This window comes from Anomaloglossus baeobatrachus, chromosome 11 (assembly GCF_048569485.1).
Source record: "Anomaloglossus baeobatrachus isolate aAnoBae1 chromosome 11, aAnoBae1.hap1, whole genome shotgun sequence".
NCBI classification, from domain to species: Eukaryota; Metazoa; Chordata; class Amphibia; order Anura; family Aromobatidae; genus Anomaloglossus; species Anomaloglossus baeobatrachus.
The window spans coordinates 26,001,339-26,021,524 of NC_134363.1; positions in this window are offsets into that span (position 1 = coordinate 26,001,339).

Sequence of the window (20,186 nt, forward strand, 5' to 3'; positions counted from 1 at the left end):
AGGATTCACACTGAGACAAGACACATCTCTCAGGGAATATTATCCCTGTCGATTCCCAAAAAACGTAAAAATGGTCCAGTCCTCACAATAGACACCAACAAAGTGTTCCACTTCATAAAGGTTGTCAAAAGCACACTAACTGTCCCTAAATCTATGACTAAGGTCTATCCCTACCTGACCGCGGAGGTTGGCACCCTAACCGTCACGTCTTGGCGCCCCTACTCGTTGACAATTTTCCCTCATTATCCCTCCTGTAGCCCTATCACAGAAAACACCCATTTTTTTATCATTTTGGTTTTGTTTCCAATTTGTGGTTATTCACTGTATAGTATATTCATTTGCTTTCAGTTATGTTTTTTTCCATCAAAAGTAGACAAATTTAATTTACAGTCATCTTGCCTATCTTGTGTAAATCATTCTGGAGCCGGAGTATGCAATTAATTTTTGTGAAGGTCTACATGAGAGACTGTGACTGTTGTGGAGGCCAAGCCAATAGGTTGAATTTACTCTCTTCAATATCAATAGTAACAAAATAATTGTAATTATTATCTAATATTAATAATAGTTGTGTCACTTAAAATTGAACAGAATTAAGTGTGCTGGCAGCCACCTCCTTTATACACTATAAACCTGCACTCCACCACTATATACAATGTGAGCCCCACAAAGCTCCCTATATACATTATGAGCCCCCTATAAACAGTATTTGCCCCCACACAGTCTGTTTATATACAGTATTAAGTTTTATTTAATTCTGAAAATAGAGCAATAAAAAGATATAAGCAAATAAAACTCAATCTACATTGTTTCCAAAGTCACAGTGTAGTTTATGCTAGACTTCTTGCAACCTTGTAATGTGAAGGCCTAGGCTATGAATCGTTTGTCCAGTATAATAATATTATAATATAATAGGATTAATCTGTATTTTGAATGTTTTATGTATTGCTTTCTACATATATGTGACTGAAATGTTGCAAGGATTGTATATGTAAACAAATTATGCTTAGGGCTAAGTAATGAGTTTGTAGTCTCATAAATAAGTAAACTGACATTTAGAACAGGTTCTTCGAAAACTGGTTAGACTCATGATTAAGCAATATTCTTGAATAGACTTTCGTCTGTTCCCAGACACACCTGAATGACTTAAAGGAATGTTGTTTTACAGGACTGTCCAAAAAGCTGTATAAAATGTTATACTTTTGAATACACTGGCAGAAGATCTTCACTTCTCCCAAATAGAGACACGTTTCTCTGTGTGGTCATTTTTCTGATTCATATACATCTGCGAAGTTCTGATTTGAAATCCAGATCCATGACCTTGAGAGAGACCCGGAGGTCTCCCCCAGCAGTAAGAGCTCTAAGCCTTTCTTGTTTTTCAAACTCTGCCTTCTCCTCATTTTCTAGAAATGCCTTCTCAAACGTAGCCTGGAAGGAGCCACAACATTTTTCCTTTAAATCTTGACCAGTGAAGACGTACAGGATGGGGTTAATAGTCATACTCTTGACTAGCAGGACCAGGGCAAAGAAAGATGCAAAATCATTAGCGATTCCAAAAAGAAAAAGAGAGAAATAAAATTATAAGGAAACCAGCAGATGAAGAAGGCAATGATGATGGCCTGGAAGGAGCCACAACATTTTTCCTTGAAATCTTGATGGTTTTAAAAGGCTATGTGTTATTCAAGGCACAAAAGCATCTAACTGTGTTGGCTAACACGGTACAAAGATATATTTTACTTGTTTAAAAGGCTATGAAGATGTGAAGATGATTAGAGTTGAGCGCGGTTCGTGGTTCGAGGTTCTCCAGTTCTAGGCTCGAGTGATTTTGGGGCCCGTTCTAGATCGAACTAGAACTCGAGCTTTTTGCAAAAGCTCGATAGTTCTAGAAACGTTCGAGAACGGTTCTAGCAGCAAAAAAACAGCTAATTCCTAGCTGGCTTTCCGCTGTAATAGTGTAAGTCACTCTGTGACTCACACTATTATGAAATTTCAGTGTATAGTGTGCGGGAACAGCGCCTTCAGATCACTGCTGTTTGTATAATGGCGATCGCCATTTTTTTTTTTTTCCTTGTCTTCCTTCCCTAAGCGCGCGCGTGTAGTGGGGCGGGCCAGCATGTCAGGCAATCCCAGACACACACACAGCTAAGTGGACTTTTAGCCAGAGAAGCAACGGCATGTGTGATAGGATGTCCATGTCACATGTCCCTGCATTATAAAAACGAGTATCTGCCCGTCCGGACGCCATTATCTCTTCTGCGTCCTTGGTGTCAGACATCACTGGCGCAGCTCCGTCCTTTGTCCTATCGCCGATACTGCTGTATGCGCTCCATACACAGCGCTGGACAGCTTAGGGATAGCACTTTCTATCAGTCCTTTTAAGGGCTCGTACCGGCAGGGTCAGAGCCATAGGTGACAGGTCCTGAAAACAGAGACAGCGTCTGTGTAGCTAAGGTCAGGGATTTCCTCGCTGCATTTCCCCATTAGGAGGGAATAGAAAGGCAAGCTTCCTTTCCTCTACCCAGAGCCCCACAACCCTGGCACTGTACCCTCCTGTCCTCTGCACAATCCAACTCATTATAACTAAGCCATTATACTAGCAAACACTGAGTGAACTTAGTGTCATCCTAAATGTGGCTGTTGGACTTCTGTATAGTCCCAGTAGTGCACAGATATTTGCAGCACGTCTGCCTGCATTGCACACTCAAAGTCATTATAACTAAGCCATTATACTAGCAAACACTGAGTGAACTTAGTGTCATCCTAAACGAGGCTGTTGGACTTCTGTATAGTCCCAGTAGTGCACAGATATTTGCAGCACGTCTGCCTGCATTGCACACTCCAACTCATAGTTGCTAATCCATTATACTAGCAATTTATGCTGCCAGTTTAAGGGCCATAGTTGCATTGTCAGGGATATTTATTCTTAATTATTCTGCTGTTAATAAAGCTAGACCACCGCTGCAATCTACACCACCTCTCAATTTTTACTACCACATTTTCAGTGCACAATCTTGTCGCAATCAACATGACTGGCAAAATGACAGATGCTGGTGGAAAGGGGAAGAGGCGTGGTGGAAAAGGAAAAAAAGGTTTTGTCCGTGGGGAAGGTGGCAAAGCTCCATTATCATCTGCTGAAGATAGACCATCTACCAGCAAAAGTAAGATGTCTACTAATTACCGTGGACAATCCGATGTGCTCCCTTTTTTACGGACACGAACAACAGGAACAAAGGTAGATGATGGCCAAAAAAGGAAAATGCTTGAATGGATCTCAAGTGGTCCAACAAGTGCCCTCTCAGCCACTTCAAGTACCACATCCAAAAAACACCAGTCCTCTGAGTTGTCATCCCAATCAAACTTGCTTTCTCCCAGCTCTGAAGTCTCCATCAGCCCTGCACAGTATGGTGGAACTGAGATGGCTGAGTCTGCAGAGCTGTTCAGTCACACTATAGCCTGGGAATCAGAGGTCTGCTCCCAAGCTACAGTGAGTACAGAACAGGAAATGGTCTGCAGTTATGCCCAGAACCTTTGTGACTCTGATTCAGGCCGTGAGGACCAAGTTCTGAGCATAATGTTGACCCTTTGTCACAAACTGTAACACCTTTGGTTATAGACAATGAGGAACATACTGATGAAGATGAGACGCAGATACCCGATTGGGATGACAACTTAAATATTCGGTCAGGGCAAGAAGAGGCTCGGTCTGAGGGGGAGGGGAGTGCAAACACAACAATTGATGATGAAGTTGTAGATCCCACCTACTGTCAGGCACTCGAGGAGGTCAACAGAGGTGGTGGAGGAGGATGCAACTGATGGCGAAGTTACCTTGCGCCTTCCTGGACAGAGTCGGAGTACTGTTAGCACGTCTACAACTGCATCCTCAGCCACCACTCTGCCTCTGAGCACTAGTCGGGGTGGATCAACAGGTCGCATGCCCTCTAAGCCTTGCCTAGCCTGGTCTTTTTTTGACATAGCAAAAGATCGCCCAAATTATGTGATCTGTAAAATTTGTCATGGTTCTCTTAGTAGAGGTCAAAACCTCAGCAGTTTGACAACTTCTTCCATGAATCGTCACATGAATAAATATCATATGTCCCGGTGGGAAGCTCACCGTGCTGCAATGCGGCCTAGTGGAGCGAACCATCCACCGCCTGCCCCTTCCAGTGCATCCGCGCGCTCTTCATCTTCTAGGACTGTGGGGACAGCTGTCACACCTGTTTTTCCACGCACAACTTCCACCACTGTAACCGCAACAGGCAGTTTGCTTGGTAGGTCGTCAGTTGGTTTGGAAGGGGAAACAAGTGAGTGTGTACAGCTCTCTCAGACATCGATAGCACCAACGTTGGATGAAGGCAACATCATGTCTCCGCCTGCACTTTCCTCACAAACCTACATTTTTCCAGGGACACCCTACTCAACACCGTCTACACACAGCAGCCAGATCTCTGTCCCTCAGATGTGGTCAAATAAAAGGTCACTTCCTGCGACCCATGACAAAGCTAAGAGGTTGACTCTATCCCTCTGTAAGCTCTTGGCTACCAAAATGCTGTCTTTCCGCCTAGTGGACACACAGGATTTTAGAGACCTTATGTCTGTCGCTGTGCCCCAGTACCAGATGCCTAGTCGCCACTACTTCTCTAAGAAAGGTGTGCCCGTGCTACACCAGCATGTCGCACACAACATCACCGCTTCCTTGAGAAACTCTGTGTGTGAACGGGTGCATTTCACCACCGATACTTGGACCAGTAAGCATGGACAGGGACGTTACATATCGCTGACTGGGCACTGGGTAACTATGGTGATAGATGGTGAAGGGTCTGCTGCACAAGTCTTGCCGTCCCCACGACTTGTGTGTCAATCCTCTGTCTGTCCAAGTTCCGCCACTGCTTCTGCCTCCTCCACCTCATCTGGGTCCTCCACCTCTGCCGCAAGCCTGCCTGGTCAGGCCACCAGCGTTCTCACTGCGCAGAAGGAATCACGCACCCCTCATTACTATGCTGGCAGCAGAGTGCAACGGCATCAGGCGGTCTTTAGCTTGACATGTCTTGGGAATAAGAGTCACACAGCTGAGGAGTTGTGGTCAGCTCTGCGGTCCGAGTTTAATAAATGGTTGTCTCCACTCAACCTGCAGCCTGGTAAGGCCGTGTGCGACAATGCTGCAAACCTGGGTGCGGCACTTCGCCTGGGCAAGGTGACACACATACCTTGTATGGCTCACGTGTTGAACCTTGTCGTCCAGCAATTTTTAACACACTATCCCGGCCTAGATGGCCTTCTGAACAGGGCACGAAAACTGTCTGCTCACTTCCGCCGTTCAAGCGCCGCAGCTAAGCGACTTGCATCGCTCCAGAAGTCTTTCGGCCTGCCGGTTCATCGCCTGAAATGCGATGTGGCGACACGCTGGAATTCAACTCTCCACATGTTACAGTGACTGTGGCAGCACTGCCGAGTCCTGGTGCAATACGTCATGACGTATAGCCTGGGCCAACGAGATGCAGAGGTGGGGCAGATCACCCTGATGGAGTGGTCTCAGATCAAGGACCTATGCACCCTTCTACACAGTTTCGACATGGCAACGAATATGTTTAGCGCTGACAATGCCGTTATCAGCATGACAATTCCAGTCATTTACATGCTGGAGCAAACGCTAAACACTATTCGGAGTCAGGGGGTGGGACAACAGGAAGGGGATGAACTACAGGAGGATTCATATGCGCAAGACACAACAACATCACCAAGGTCCAGACGTTCATCATCACCAAGGCGGCAGGCATGGGACCATGGGGGACAGGGATCAACAAGGGCGCATGGTAGCAGGCGAGATGTTGAGGAAGGTGCAGGAGAACATGAAGAAATGGAGGACGAACTGTCCATGGACATGGAAGACTCAGCAGATGAGGGAGACCTTGGTCAAATTTCAGTTGAAAGAGGTTGGGGGGAGATGTCAGAGGAAGAAAGAACGGTTAGCACCTCTATGCCACAAACACAGCGTGGACTTGGTCTGCATGGCTGCGCAAGACACATGAGTGCCTTCTTGTTGCACTACCTACAACATGACCCTCGTATTGTCAAAATTAGAAGTGATGATGACTACTGGATTGCCACACTATTAGATCCCCGGTACAAGTCCAAATTTTGTGACATAATTCCAGCCATAGAAAGGGACGCACGTATGCAGGAGTATCAGCAGAAGCTGTTACTCGATCTTAGCTCGCCTTTTCCACCAAACAACCGTGCAGGTGCAGGGAGTGATTCTCCCAGTTGTAACTTGACAAACATGGGACGGTCTCGTCATCTTCAACAGTCTACCCGTACCAGTAGGACCGTATCTGGTGCTGGTAACAGCAATTTTATGGAATCTTTTCATAATTTTTTTAGACCCTCCTTTGCAAGGCCACCAGAGACAACAAGTCTGACACATAGTCAACAGCTGGAGAGGATGATACAGGAGTATCTCCAAATGAACATCGATGCCATGACTTTGCAAATGGAGCCCTGCTCATTTTGGGCTTCAAATCTAGGAAAATGGCCAGAGCTCTCCAGTTACGCCTTGGAGATTTTGTCATGTCCAGCTGCCAGCGTTGTCTCTGAACGTGTCTTCAGTGCTGCTGAGTGTGTGCTGACAGATAAGCGCACGCGTCTGTTCAGTAACAATGTGGACAGACTGACGTTCATCAAAATGAACAAGTCATGGATCCAGAAGGAATTTACTACCCCTGTGTCATCCTGGGGAGAGTAAATGCTTGTGGATTTGGAATGTGCTTGATGCAAATCAAAACATCCTGTTTGCAACTAGGGCACAAGTGCTGCCACTGATAAGGTGTCTGTGTTGGGCCCAATTTTTGGAAAAAAAGGGAGACTCCGCTTGGAGTAACCCTTGCTTGCTGTGTTTTTTTAAAAATGATCCAAGATGAACAGAGCTGGGATCAGGAAAGACTTTGCTACCTACCCCGGTGTCATCCTGGGGACGGTTAAGAATAGCGTATTTTTGAATGTGCTTGATGCAAATCTAGCTGTGAATTGTACAACTGGGGCACAACTGCTGCCACTGAAGGGGTGGGTGTGTGTGGGGCCCAATTTTTGGAAAAAAGGAAGACTCCGCCTAGAGTAACCCTTGCTTACATTGTTTTTAAAAGAAGCCAAGATGAACAGAGCTGGGATCAGGAAAGACTTTGCTACCTACCCCGGTGTCATCCTAGGGACGGTTAAGAATAGCGTATTTTTGAATGTGCTTGATGCAAATGTAGCTGTGAATTGTACAACTGGGGCACAACTGCTGCCACTGAAGGTGTGGGTGTGTGTGCTGCCCAATTTTTGGAAAAAAGGAAGACTCCGCTTGGAGTAACCCTTGCTTACATTGTTTTTAAAAGAAGCCAAGATGAACAGAGCTGGGATCAGAAAAGACTTTGCTACCTACCCCGGTGTCATCCTGGGGACGGTTAAGAATAGCGTATTTTTGAACGTGCTTGATGCAAATGTAGCTGTGAATTGTACAACTGGGGCACAACTGCTGCCACTGAAGGGGTGGGTGTGTGTGGGGCCCAATTTTTGGAAAAAAGGGAGTCTCCGCTTGGAGTAACCATTGCTTGCTGTGTTTTTTAAAAATGATCCAAGATGAACAGAGCTGGGATCAGGAAAGACTTTGCTACCAACCCCGGTGTCATCCTGGGGACGGTTAAGAATAGCGTATTTTTGAATGTGCTTGATGCAAATCTAGCTGTGAAGTGTACAACTGGGGCACAACTGCTGCCACTGAAGGGGTGGGTGTGTGTGTGGCCCAATTTTTGGAAAAAAAGGGAGATTCGCTTGGAGTAACCCTTGATTGATGTGTTTTTTATAAATGATCCAAGATGAACAGAGCTGGGATCAGGAAAGACTTTGCTACCTACCCTGGTGTCATCCTGGGGACGGTTAATTATGGCGTATTTTTGAATGTGCTTGATGCAAATCTAGCTGTGAAGTGTACAACTGGGTCACAAGTGCTGCCACTGAAGGGGTGGGTGTGTGTGGGGCCCAATTTTTGGAAAAAAGGGAGACTCCACTTTGAGTCACCTTGCGGTGTTTTACATGATTTTAGAAGGGCGTGCCATGCCTATATCTGTGTGTCCTCCACTTTTTCCCTGTCCTGCTCTTTTGTTTTCGCATGAGTATATGTCCTTGTCACTTTCCCATGTGTTTGTGTTGTGTTGTGAGTTGTTTGTCACCTTTTGGACACCTTTGAGGGTGTTTTCTAGGTGTTTTTATGTGTTTGTGAATGCCTGCCATTGTTTCCTATGCAGTTCGAGTTCGGTTCGTCGAACGTTCGACGAACCGAACTTGAACGGGACCTCCGTTCGGCGAACCGACCTCGAGCCGAACCGGGACCGGTTCGCTCATCTCTAAAGATGACTTTCCTTCTCATGTACATGAAAATCACGATGAAACAGGAGACAATGATGATCAAAGGTAGAAGGAAGAAGAAGATAAATTCCAAAAATATCATTGTTATCAAAGTAGATCAATTCATGTTGAAGTCGCAAAGTGTGATGTTATAAACATTAGACAAGTCTACATATTGTAAGCATGGCACAGACTGAGCCAATGAAATTATCCAAATGATCTGAGCAATGATGAAAGACAATCTTGGTCTCCGGTGTTATGACACCATACCGGGAAAACGGCACAGATGTATCAGTCTACACTGATGACCATGAGCTGGAGAACACTGACCGACATATTAAAAGATAATAGCAGCAATGATAAATGAAGAAGATAATCCAGCTGGGTGTTCAGGTGATTTATTCAGTGCAGTTCAGACAATGTACAGAGACGTTAAGCGTTTCTGGCTTGACGCCCTTAATTATAACCATGGTTATGATTAAGGGCATCAAGCCAGAAACGCGTTAACGTTGCTGTACATTGTCTGAGCTGCACTGAATAAATCACCTAAGCACCCAGCTGGATTATCTTCTTCATTTATCATTGCTGTGCGGCCAGGGCAGGGCCGAGTCTGAGGCACGGTGAGGTCAGACGTGGGTGAGCTTGATTAATACACAAGTTTCTATAATAGCAGCAAGATTAAACTGTAAAAAAAAAACATATGTGCTAAAAAACATTGTGTAACATACACAACAAACATTATTGCAAAGAATAAATCAGCGATGGCCAAAATGAGGAACCCCACGACGTTGATGGTTTCTTTTGTTTCCTAAGAAGTCGAACCAGATGACAAGACAGTTTCCAATGATTTCCAACAAACAAAACACTAAGATGACCACCGCATAATAAATTACTTCATAGACCTCGAATTCATGACCGTCACTTCTTGTATTGTTTTCATAAAATTCTGTATATTCTAAATTTGTGGAATTTTCAAATGAAAGAAAATGTGTTATGTTCTCCAATATATTCATTTTTTGTTACATATTTCAGTAATATTTTCTTGTTTTTCATTCTGGAAAAAAAAAAAATGAGAATTGAGTTTCAGATTGCCTGTAGTTTTTAACTCTTGACTCTGTATTAATTTATCAGCAGAAATTATCGACAAGTTATTGACGTGTAACTGGGAAAGTTGTATAAAATTCTGGTGTGTAAAATGGTTCAATAACATTTTTGTAATATTATTATTTATTTTATTATTTACTTCTCCTTTCTGAATTTAGTTGATTCAAGTCCTATATTTTTACTATGACAATCCACGCCTGTGGTGGAGATAACACCACCCAAATACATCACCACTTCCATACACATCTACTAAGAAACGTTTGCCTTTGCTATGGCCTGATAACGTTCGTTTTCATGAAATAGTTGTAAAATAACCTAAAATTCTGTAACCGTACTCATATTCTTCAAGGTTGGTGTTTTGTATGTTAATCTTGTTCAAAAGTGCGCTGGAGTATGATGCACCATACGCATCAAGTGGCATGTGATTCAATGTATTTGGTTAATTTTTCAGGTCCCGTGTCATACAAAATGTACGTCAGTCAGATACTGTATAATATTTATGTCTTATTTCACACCACTTTTGGCATAAGCTATTGTAGGAGGTGATCGTGCCCCCCCTCCCCCTACTGTTTTACGCTATTTGTCTGTGTTATGAAGACATTGTGTTTTAGGTACCAAGTATGCCGTTAATGTGTTTGATAAAAATGACCACTGTTGCTAGTGAAGTGCCCTGATGAAGCAGAGCTGGGACCGTGTATTGGCCAGCACCACCTAGTGGTCAGGCAAGAGCTGTGGAGGATTAGATGTTAGATAAGATAGGGGAGGAGTGATAGGTGGCCAGTAGGTTGATTAGAGAGACAGGACTGGTGAGAGGAAGTTCTGCAGAAGGGTTTAAGGAGTAAACAATTGGTGAGGTGTCAGGAGCCAGTCAGGGCATACTGATGTACCTCTTAAAGGTCCAGAACCTTTGTGTCATAATTATTACTTGTGGCTCTGCTCCTTGAACAGTGAACTGGGTTGTTCGAAACGCGTCCTCTTATGGGGCAGTTTGAATTATACCATGGACCTTTTTAATATGAATTTATAAATAAAATTGAATTTTTAATGAAGAAAATTTTTCCATGGACTTGTTTGCTGGAAATCCTTTTTGACTTTATGCCATGAGTTCTGCTACCTTCCTTTTCCCTGCACAGTCCTGGATAAGCGGTCTCCCATGAGAAACAGGTGAGCTGGACGAAAGTCTTGTTTTTTCTGGGGATGTGTCCTCTCTGTATACCGACTCTGGCTTGTTCACTGATTATTCTGCACTTGGTTCCTGTTTCACCTAGTGTATTAACCCAGCAGATCTTGTTGATTCTGTTCTGGCAACATCTAGTGGTTTTATGGCCAACTGCTCTCAGGTTGATGCAATCAGACAGCCATTGTGGCCCAGAAGTGGACAGCGGTAAGATGAACATGGGAGAATGGAGACACAGTTGCCCTGCAGCTGGCAGACTAATTCCCAGATAGCGGGGGTAGGTCGAGTGAAAGTACCCCAAAGAAACAGAAACCACAGAATCATCAGCAGTGAGGCCATGTCTGCTATAGTGTGTAAAGAATAAACATTTAAAGTTTTGGATTGCCAAGAGGACTCCACTGTCACGTGTTTGTCGACTACAGCTTCGATAGAGACCGGGTGTGGGTGATGTACACCAACCCGAAGAAAATAGTAATTGTCATACACCTCACCCAAAGGCATACACACTCACAGATTATCTCTGGTGGAGGAGTACGGAGCCCCCACAGGCCACCATCCATACCATCCTTCACCAATGCAATGTTTAAGAACCTACCGTGAGACCATAGTAGCAGTTTCCCTGACATGTTTCTCTGCTGACCGTTAGGACACATTTTATGTATATTTTTGGCTACCTAAAAGAAAACAAAGACTGCCCATCTACGATCCCTGTAGCATCGCTTGTCTCCCTGTCTATGCCAGCTGCGGCTTTGTGTGGACACATGCGCATAGCGATGACCACAGCACCGCTAGTCTCCGCACACAGCTGCGGCCGGCACAGACAGGAGGATGAGCAATGCTGCAGGGATCGTGGCCGGTGAGTATACTGATTCACTGCAGCCAGCGCTGATGATGATGCACGGGGGCAGTGAATATAGCCGAACATGATCACTCCAGGCTGTAGTTGCCAGGGGTGATCATGCGGGCTGGCTGCTTAGTATGCGCACATCCCCCGCTCATCATCCTGCCCACCTCTCAGCGCCGGCTTCACTGCTGAGAGATGGTGAGCGGGAGGATGGGCGTACATATGAAATGAGCGGGCCCACGTTGTCACGGTTGGCGCTGCTGCAGCCTGCTCATGCCCCTGATGACCCATGCCACTGCTGCACCCTCATTCCCAGCAGCCATGCCCTACATTCAGACTACAAAACGCATCCCGCACTTTCCCTCAACATTAGGGGGGGGAAAGTGCATCTTATAGTCCGAAAAATACGGTAATTGGATTTAAAACATAGACTTATAACAAATTCTCGTCTGTAAGAAATACACTACCCCACGGATGTGTACAATTATGTTCCCATATACTAACTACAATACAGGATATTAATAATAAAGATAAATTGAGATACAAGGAGTATTGAAACATAATAGATCCTTCCATATGTATATTTCCTGTCTTATTACTACATATTTGTTGCATTTTTTGTAAGATAAGTGATTCTCGTGTAGCGCCCACATAGGAGAAATGAATGCACAATTCAATATGCTGTCATTGTAGCGAACTGACAGATATGCAAGATCCTACAATTAAATATGTTGTCCCCTTCTCATTCTCCATGTGAGCCTTCATAAAATGCTTATACTCACCTCCGCTGCTGGCGTGAATCCAGAAATGTTGAAACTCATGTTCTCGGGGCCCAGGTGACAATGTTATGAAACACGAGTCCCATGTACAATCACCACCGTCAGCTTCATTTTTCTTTGCCTTTGGATGGTTATGCAATTAGCATGAAGTGATTGGCAGCCGCAGTGCTCACTTCTGTTAATTACCTAAAGATCTGACAGTGGAGAGAAGGAAGCTAGACACAGGACTTGCGCGTCATAGCATGCCATGTGGGCTCCAGGAACTGCCGACATTGCTGGTTCCGTAGGTGAGTATACCCTTTTTTATTTTTATAGGGGCGCACATGGCGAATGGGAAGGGCGTGTCCAACTGTGAACAATCCCTTTATAGAAAATCTGTTACACGGTTTTGCTATTAAGTATTAAATAGAAGCTTGGAACACAGAATTAATAATATTATACATATCAATGTAATCTGAAAATGGAATTTCCCATCCAAGCACATCTTTACACGAAAACAGCGGAAATCTAAAGTATAAAAATTAGGAATATATAAGGTTGGGATCGCTGGTGGGATCGCTAGAAAGTCTCAGTGTGTGAAGGGGCCTTAAAAGATCTTCTGAAACCGCACAACTATGGAATTAAAAGATCTTCTGAAACCGCACAACTATGGAACTATAAAAGATCTTCTGAAACCGCACAACTATGGAACTAAAAGAACTTCTAAACCGCACAACTATGGAACTAAAAGATCTTCTGAACCGCACAACTATGGAACTAAAAGAACTTCTAAACCGCACAACTATGGAACTAAAAGATCTTGTAAATAGAGTTGAGCGCGGTTCGTGGTTCGTGGTTCTCCAGTTCGCGGCTCGAGTGATTTTGGGGCATGTTCTAGATCGAACTAGAACTCGAGCTTTTTGCAAAAGCTCGGTAGTTCTAGAAACGTTCGAGAACGGTTCTAGCAGCCAAAAAACAGCTAAATCATAGCTTGGTTTCTGCTGTAATAGTGTAAGTCACTCTGTGAATCAAACTATTATCACATTTCAGTGTATAGTGTGCGTGAACAGCGCCTTCAGATCACTGCTGTTTCTATAATGGCGATCGCCATTTTTTTTTTTTTTTTTTCTTGTCTTCCTTCCCTAAGTGCGCGCGTCTTGTGGGGCGGGCCAGCATGTCAGCCAATCCCAGACACACACACAGCTAAGTGGACTTTGAGCCAGAGAAGCAACGGCATGTGTGATAGGATCTGCATGTCACATGTCCCTGCATTATAAAACCGGACATTTTCTTCACGGACGCCATTATCTGCCTTCTGCGTCTTTGGTGTCAGACATCACTGTCGCAGCTCCGTCTTCCTGAGTCCTATAGCCGATACAGCTGTATGCGCTGCATACACAGCGTTAGACAGCTTAGGGAGAGCACTTTATAGCAGTCCTTTTAAGGGCTCCAACCGGCAGGGTCAGAGAGCCATAGGTGACAGGTCCTGCAAACAGCGCCAGCGTCTGTGTAGCCCAGGTCAGGGATTTCCTCCCTGCATTTCACCATTAGGAGGGAATAGAAAGGCAGGCTTCCATTCCTCTACCCAGAGCACCACAATCCTGCCACTGTACCCTCTTGTCCTCTGCACACTCCAACTGATAACTAAGCCATTATACTAGCAAACACTCAGTGTACCTAGTGGCATCCTATACGTGGCTATTGGACTTTGCTATAGTCCCACTAGTGCAAAGACATTTGCAGAGCGCGTCTGCCTGCATTGCACACTACAACTCATTCTAAACAAGCCATTATACTAGCAAACACTCAGTGTACCTAGTGGCATCCTATACGTGGCTATTGGACTTTGCTATAGTCCCACTAGTGCAAAGACATTAGCAGAGCACATCTGCCTGCATTGCACACTACAACTCATTCTAACCAAGCCATTATACTAGCAAACACTCAGTGTACCTAGTGGCATCCTATACGTGGCTATTGGACTTTGCTATAGTCCCACTAGTGCAAAGACATTTGCAGAGCGCGTCTGCCTGCATTGCACACTACAACTCATTCTAAACAAGCCATTATACTAGCAAACACTCAGTGTACCTAGTGGCATCCTATACGTGGCTATTGGACTTTGCTATAGTCCCACTAGTGCAAAGACATTAGCAGAGCACATCTGCCTGCATTGCACACTACAACTCATTCTAACCAAGCCATTATACTAGCAAACACTCAGTGTACCTAGTGGCATCCTATACGTGGCTATTGGACTTTGCTATAGTCCCACTAGTGCAAAGACATTTGCAGAGCGCGTCTGCCTGCGTTGCACACTACAACTCATTCTAACCAAGCCATTATACTAGCAAACACTCAGTGTACCTAGTGGCATCCTATACGTGGCTATTGGACTTTGCTATAGTCCCACTAGTGCAAAGACATTTGCAGAGCACATCTGCCTGCATTGCACACTACAACTCATTCTAACCAAGCCATTATACTAGCAAACACTCAGTGTACCTAGTGGCATCCTATACGTGGCTATTGGACTTTGCTATAGTCCCACTAGTGCAAAGACATTAGCAGAGCACATCTGCCTGCATTGCACACTACAACTCATTCTAACCAAGCCATTATACTAGCAAACACTCAGTGTACCTAGTGGCATCCTATACGTGGCTATTGGACTTTGCTATAGTCCCACTAGTGCAAAGACATTAGCAGAGCACATCTGCCTGCATTGCACACTACAACTCATTCTAACCAAGCCATTATACTAGCAAACACTCAGTGTACCTAGTGGCATCCTATACGTGGCTATTGGACTTTGCTATAGTCCCACTAGTGCAAAGACATTTGCAGAGCGCGTCTGCCTGCGTTGCACACTACAACTCATTCTAAACAAGCCATTATACTAGCAAACACTCAGTGTACCTAGTGGCATCCTATACGTGGCTATTGGACTTTGCTATAGTCCCACTAGTGCAAAGACATTAGCAGAGCACATCTGCCTGCATTGCACACTACAACTCATTCTAACCAAGCCATTATACTAGCAAACACTCAGTGTACCTAGTGGCATCCTATACGTGGCTATTGGACTTTGCTATAGTCCCACTAGTGCAAAGACATTTGCAGAGCGCGTCTGCCTGCGTTGCACACTACAACTCATTCTAACCAAGCCATTATACTAGCAAACACTCAGTGTACCTAGTGGCATCCTATACGTGGCTATTGGACTTTGCTATAGTCCCACTAGTGCAAAGACATTTGCAGAGCGCGTCTGCCTGCGTTGCACACTACAACTCATTCTAACCAAGCCATTATACTAGCAAACACTCAGTGTACCTAGTGGCATCCTATACGTGGCTATTGGACTTTGCTATAGTCCCACTAGTGCAAAGACATTTGCAGAGCGCGTCTGCCTGCATTGCACACTACAACTCATTCTAAACAAGCCATTATACTAGCAAACACTCAGTGTACCTAGTGGCATCCTATACGTGGCTATTGGACTTTGCTATAGTCCCACTAGTGCAAAGACATTAGCAGAGCACATCTGCCTGCATTGCACACTACAACTCATTCTAACCAAGCCATTATACTAGCAAACACTCAGTGTACCTAGTGGCATCCTATACGTGGCTATTGGACTTTGCTATAGTCCCACTAGTGCAAAGACATTTGCAGAGCGCGTCTGCCTGCGTTGCACACTACAACTCATTCTAAACAAGCCATTATACTAGCAAACACTCAGTGTACCTAGTGGCATCCTATACGTGGCTATTGGACTTTGCTATAGTCCCACTAGTGCAAAGACATTAGCAGAGCACATCTGCCTGCATTGCACACTACAACTCATTCTAACCAAGCCATTATACTAGCAAACACTCAGTGTACCTAGTGGCATCCTATACGTGGCTATTGGACTTTGCTATAGTCCCACTAGTGCAAAGACATTTGCAGAGCGCGTCTGCCTGCGTTGCACACTACAACTCATTCTAACCAAGCCATTATACTAGCAAACACTCAGTGTACCTAGTGGCATCCTATACGTGGCTATTGGACTTTGCTATAGTCCCACTAGTGCAAAGACATTTGCAGAGCGCGTCTGCCTGCGTTGCACACTACAACTCATTCTAACCAAGCCATTATACTAGCAAACACTCAGTGTACCTAGTGGCATCCTATACGTGGCTATTGGACTTTGCTATAGTCCCACTAGTGCAAAGACATTTGCAGAGCGCGTCTGCCTGCGTTGCACACTACAACTCATTCTAACCAAGCCATTATACTAGCAAACACTCAGTGTACCTAGTGGCATCCTATACGTGGCTATTGGACTTTGCTATAGTCCCACTAGTGCAAAGACATTTGCAGAGCGCGTCTGCCTGCGTTGCACACTACAACTCATTCTAACCAAGCCATTATACTAGCAAACACTCAGTGTACCTAGTGGCATCCTATACGTGGCTATTGGACTTTGCTATAGTCCCACTAGTGCAAAGACATTTGCAGAGCGCGTCTGCCTGCATTGCACACTACAACTCATTCTAAACAAGCCATTATACTAGCAAACACTCAGTGTACCTAGTGGCATCCTATACGTGGCTATTGGACTTTGCTATAGTCCCACTAGTGCAAAGACATTTGCAGCACGTCTGCCTGCGTTGCACACTCCAACTAATTATAACTAAGTTGCATTGTCAGGGATATTTATTCTTTATTATTCTGCTGTTAATAAAGCTAGACCACCACTGCAATCTTCACCACCTCTCAATTTTTACTACCACATTTTCAGTCCACAATCTTGTCGCAATCAACATGAGTGGCAAAATGACAGATGCTGGTGGAAAGGGGAAGAGGCGTGGTGTAAAAGGCAAAAAAGGTTTTGTCCGTGGGGAAGGTGGCAAAGCTCCATTATCATCTGCTGAAGATAGACCATCTACCAGCAAAAGTAAGATGTCTACTACTTACCGTGGACAATCCGATGTGCTCCCTTTGTTACGGACACGAACAACAGGAACAAAGGTAGATGATGGGCAAAAAAGGAAAATGCTTGAATGGATCTCAAGTGGTCCAACAAGTGCCCTCTCTGCCACTTCAAGTACCGCATCCAAAAAACACCAGTCCTCTGAGTTGTCATCCCAATCAAACTTGCTTTCTCCCAGCTCTGAAGTCTCCATCAGCCCTGCACAGTATGGTGGAACTGAGATGGCTGAGTCTGCAGAGCTGTTCAGTCACACTATAGCCTGGGAATCAGAGGTCTGCTCCCAAGCTACAGTGAGTACAGAACAGGAAATGGTCTGCAGTGATGCCCAGAACCTTTGTGACTCAGATTCAGGCCGTGAGGACCAAGTTTCTGAGCATAATGTTGACCCTTTGTCACAAACTGTAACACCTGTGGTTATAGACAATGAGGAACATACTGATGAAGATGAGACGCAGATACCCGATTGGGATGACAACTTAAATATTCGTTCAGGGCAAGAAGAGGCTCGGTCTGAGGGGGAGGGGAGTGCAAACACAACAATTGATGATGACGTTCTAGATCCCACCTACTGTCAACCCCCAGTCAGGCACTCGAGGAGGTCAACAGAGGCGGTGGAGGAGGATGCAACCGACGACGAAGTTACCTTGCGCCTTCCTGGACAGAGTCGGAGAACTGGTAGCACGTCTACAACTGCATCCTCAGCCACCACTCTGCCTATGAGCATTATTCGTGGTGGATCAACAGGTCGCATGGCCTCTAAGCCTTGCCTAGCCTGGTCCTTTTTTCACATCGAAAAAGATCGCCCAACTCATGTGATATGTAACATTTGTCATGATTCTGTTAGTAGAGGTCAAAACCTCAGCAGTTTGACAACTTCTTCCATGAATCGTCACATGACTAAATATCATAAGTCCCGGTGGGAAGCTCACCGTGCTGCAATGCGGCCTAGTGGAGCGAACCATCCACCGCCCGCCCCTTCCACTGCATCCGCGCGCTCTTCATCTTCTAGGACTGTGGGGACAGCTGCCACACCTGTTTTTCCACGCAAAACTTCCACCACTGTAACCGCAACAGGCAGTTTGCTTGTAAGGTCGTCAGTTGGTTTGGAAGGGGAAACAAGTGAGTGTGTACAGCTCTCTCAGACATCGATAGCACCAACGTTGGATGAAGGCAACATCATGTCTCCGCCTGCACTTTCCTCACAAACCTGCATTTTTCCAGGGACACCCTACTCAACACCGTCTACACACAGCAGCCAGATCTCTGTCCCTCAGATGTGGTCAAATAAAAGGCCACTTCCTCCGACCCATGACAAAGCTAAGAGGTTGACTCTATCCCTCTGTAAGCTGTTGGCTACCGAAATGCTGCCTTTCCGCCTAGTGGACACACAGGATTTTAGAGACCTTATGTCTGTCGCTGTGCCCCAGTACCAGATGCCTAGTCGCCACTACTTCTCTAAGAAAGGTGTGCCCGCGCTACACCAGCATGTCGCACACAACATCACCGCTTCCTTGAGAAACTCTGTGTGTGAACGGGTGCATTTCACCACCGATACTTGGACCAGTAAGCATGGACAGGGACGTTACATGTCGCTGACTGGGCACTGGGTAACTATGGTGATAGATGGTGAAGGGTCTGCTGCACAAGTCTTGCCGTCCCCACGACTTGTGTGTCAATCCTCTGTCTGTCCAAGTTCCGCCACTGCTTCTGCATCCTCCACCTCATCTGGGTCCTCCACCTCCGCCCCAAGCCTGCCTGGTCAGGCCACCAGCGTTCTCACTGCGCAGAAGGAATCACGCACCCCTCATTACTATGCTGGCAGCAGAGCGCAACGGCATCAGGCGGTCTTTAGCTTGACATGTCTTGGTAATAAGAGTCACACAGCTGAGGAGTTGTGGTCAGCTTTGCGGTCCGAGTTTAATAAATGGTTGTCTCCACTCAAACTGCAGCCTGGTAAGGCCGTGTGCGACAATGCTGCAAACCTGGGTGCGGCACTTCGCCTGGGCAAGGTGACACACGTACCTTGTATGGCTCACGTGTTGAACCTTGTCGTGCAGCAATTTTTAACACACTATCCCGGCCTAGATGGCCTTCTGAACAGGGCACGAAAACTGTCAGCTCACTTCCGCCGTTCAAGCGCCGCAGCAGAGCGACTTGCATCGCTCCAGAAGTCTTTCGGCCTGCCGGTTCATCGCCTGAAATGCGATGTGGCGACACGCTGGAATTCAACTCTCCACATGTTACAGCGACTGTGGCAGCACCGCAGAGCCCTGGTGCAATACGTCATGACGTATAGCCTGGGCCAACGAGATGCAGAGGTGGGGCAGATCACCCTGATGGAGTGGTCTCAGATCAAGGACCTATGCACCCTTCTGCACAGTTTCGACATGGCGACGAATATGTTTAGCTCTGACAATGCCATTATCAGCATGACGATTCCAGTCATTTACATGCTGGAGCACACGCTAAACACTATTCGGAGTCAGGGGGTGGGACAACATGAAGGGGAGGAACTACAGGAGGATTCATATGCGCAAGGGACAACAACATCACGAAGGTCCAGACGTTCATCATCACCAACGCAGCAGGCATGGGACCATGGGGGACAGGGATCGACAAGGGCGCATAGTAGCAGGCGAAATGTTGAGCAAGGTGCAGGAGAACATGAAGAAATGGAGGACGAACTGTCCATGGACATGGAAGACTCAGCGGATGAGGGAGACCTTGGTCAAATTTCAGTTGAAAGAGGTTGGGGTCAGATGTCAGAGGAAGAAAGAACGGGTAGCACCTCTATGCCACAAACACAGCATGGACTTGGTCCGCATGGCTGCGCAAGACACATGAGTGCCTTTTTGTTGCACTACCTCCAACATGACAGTCGTATTGTCAAAATTAGAAGTGATGATGACTACTGGATTGCCACACTATTAGATCCCCGGTACAAGTCCA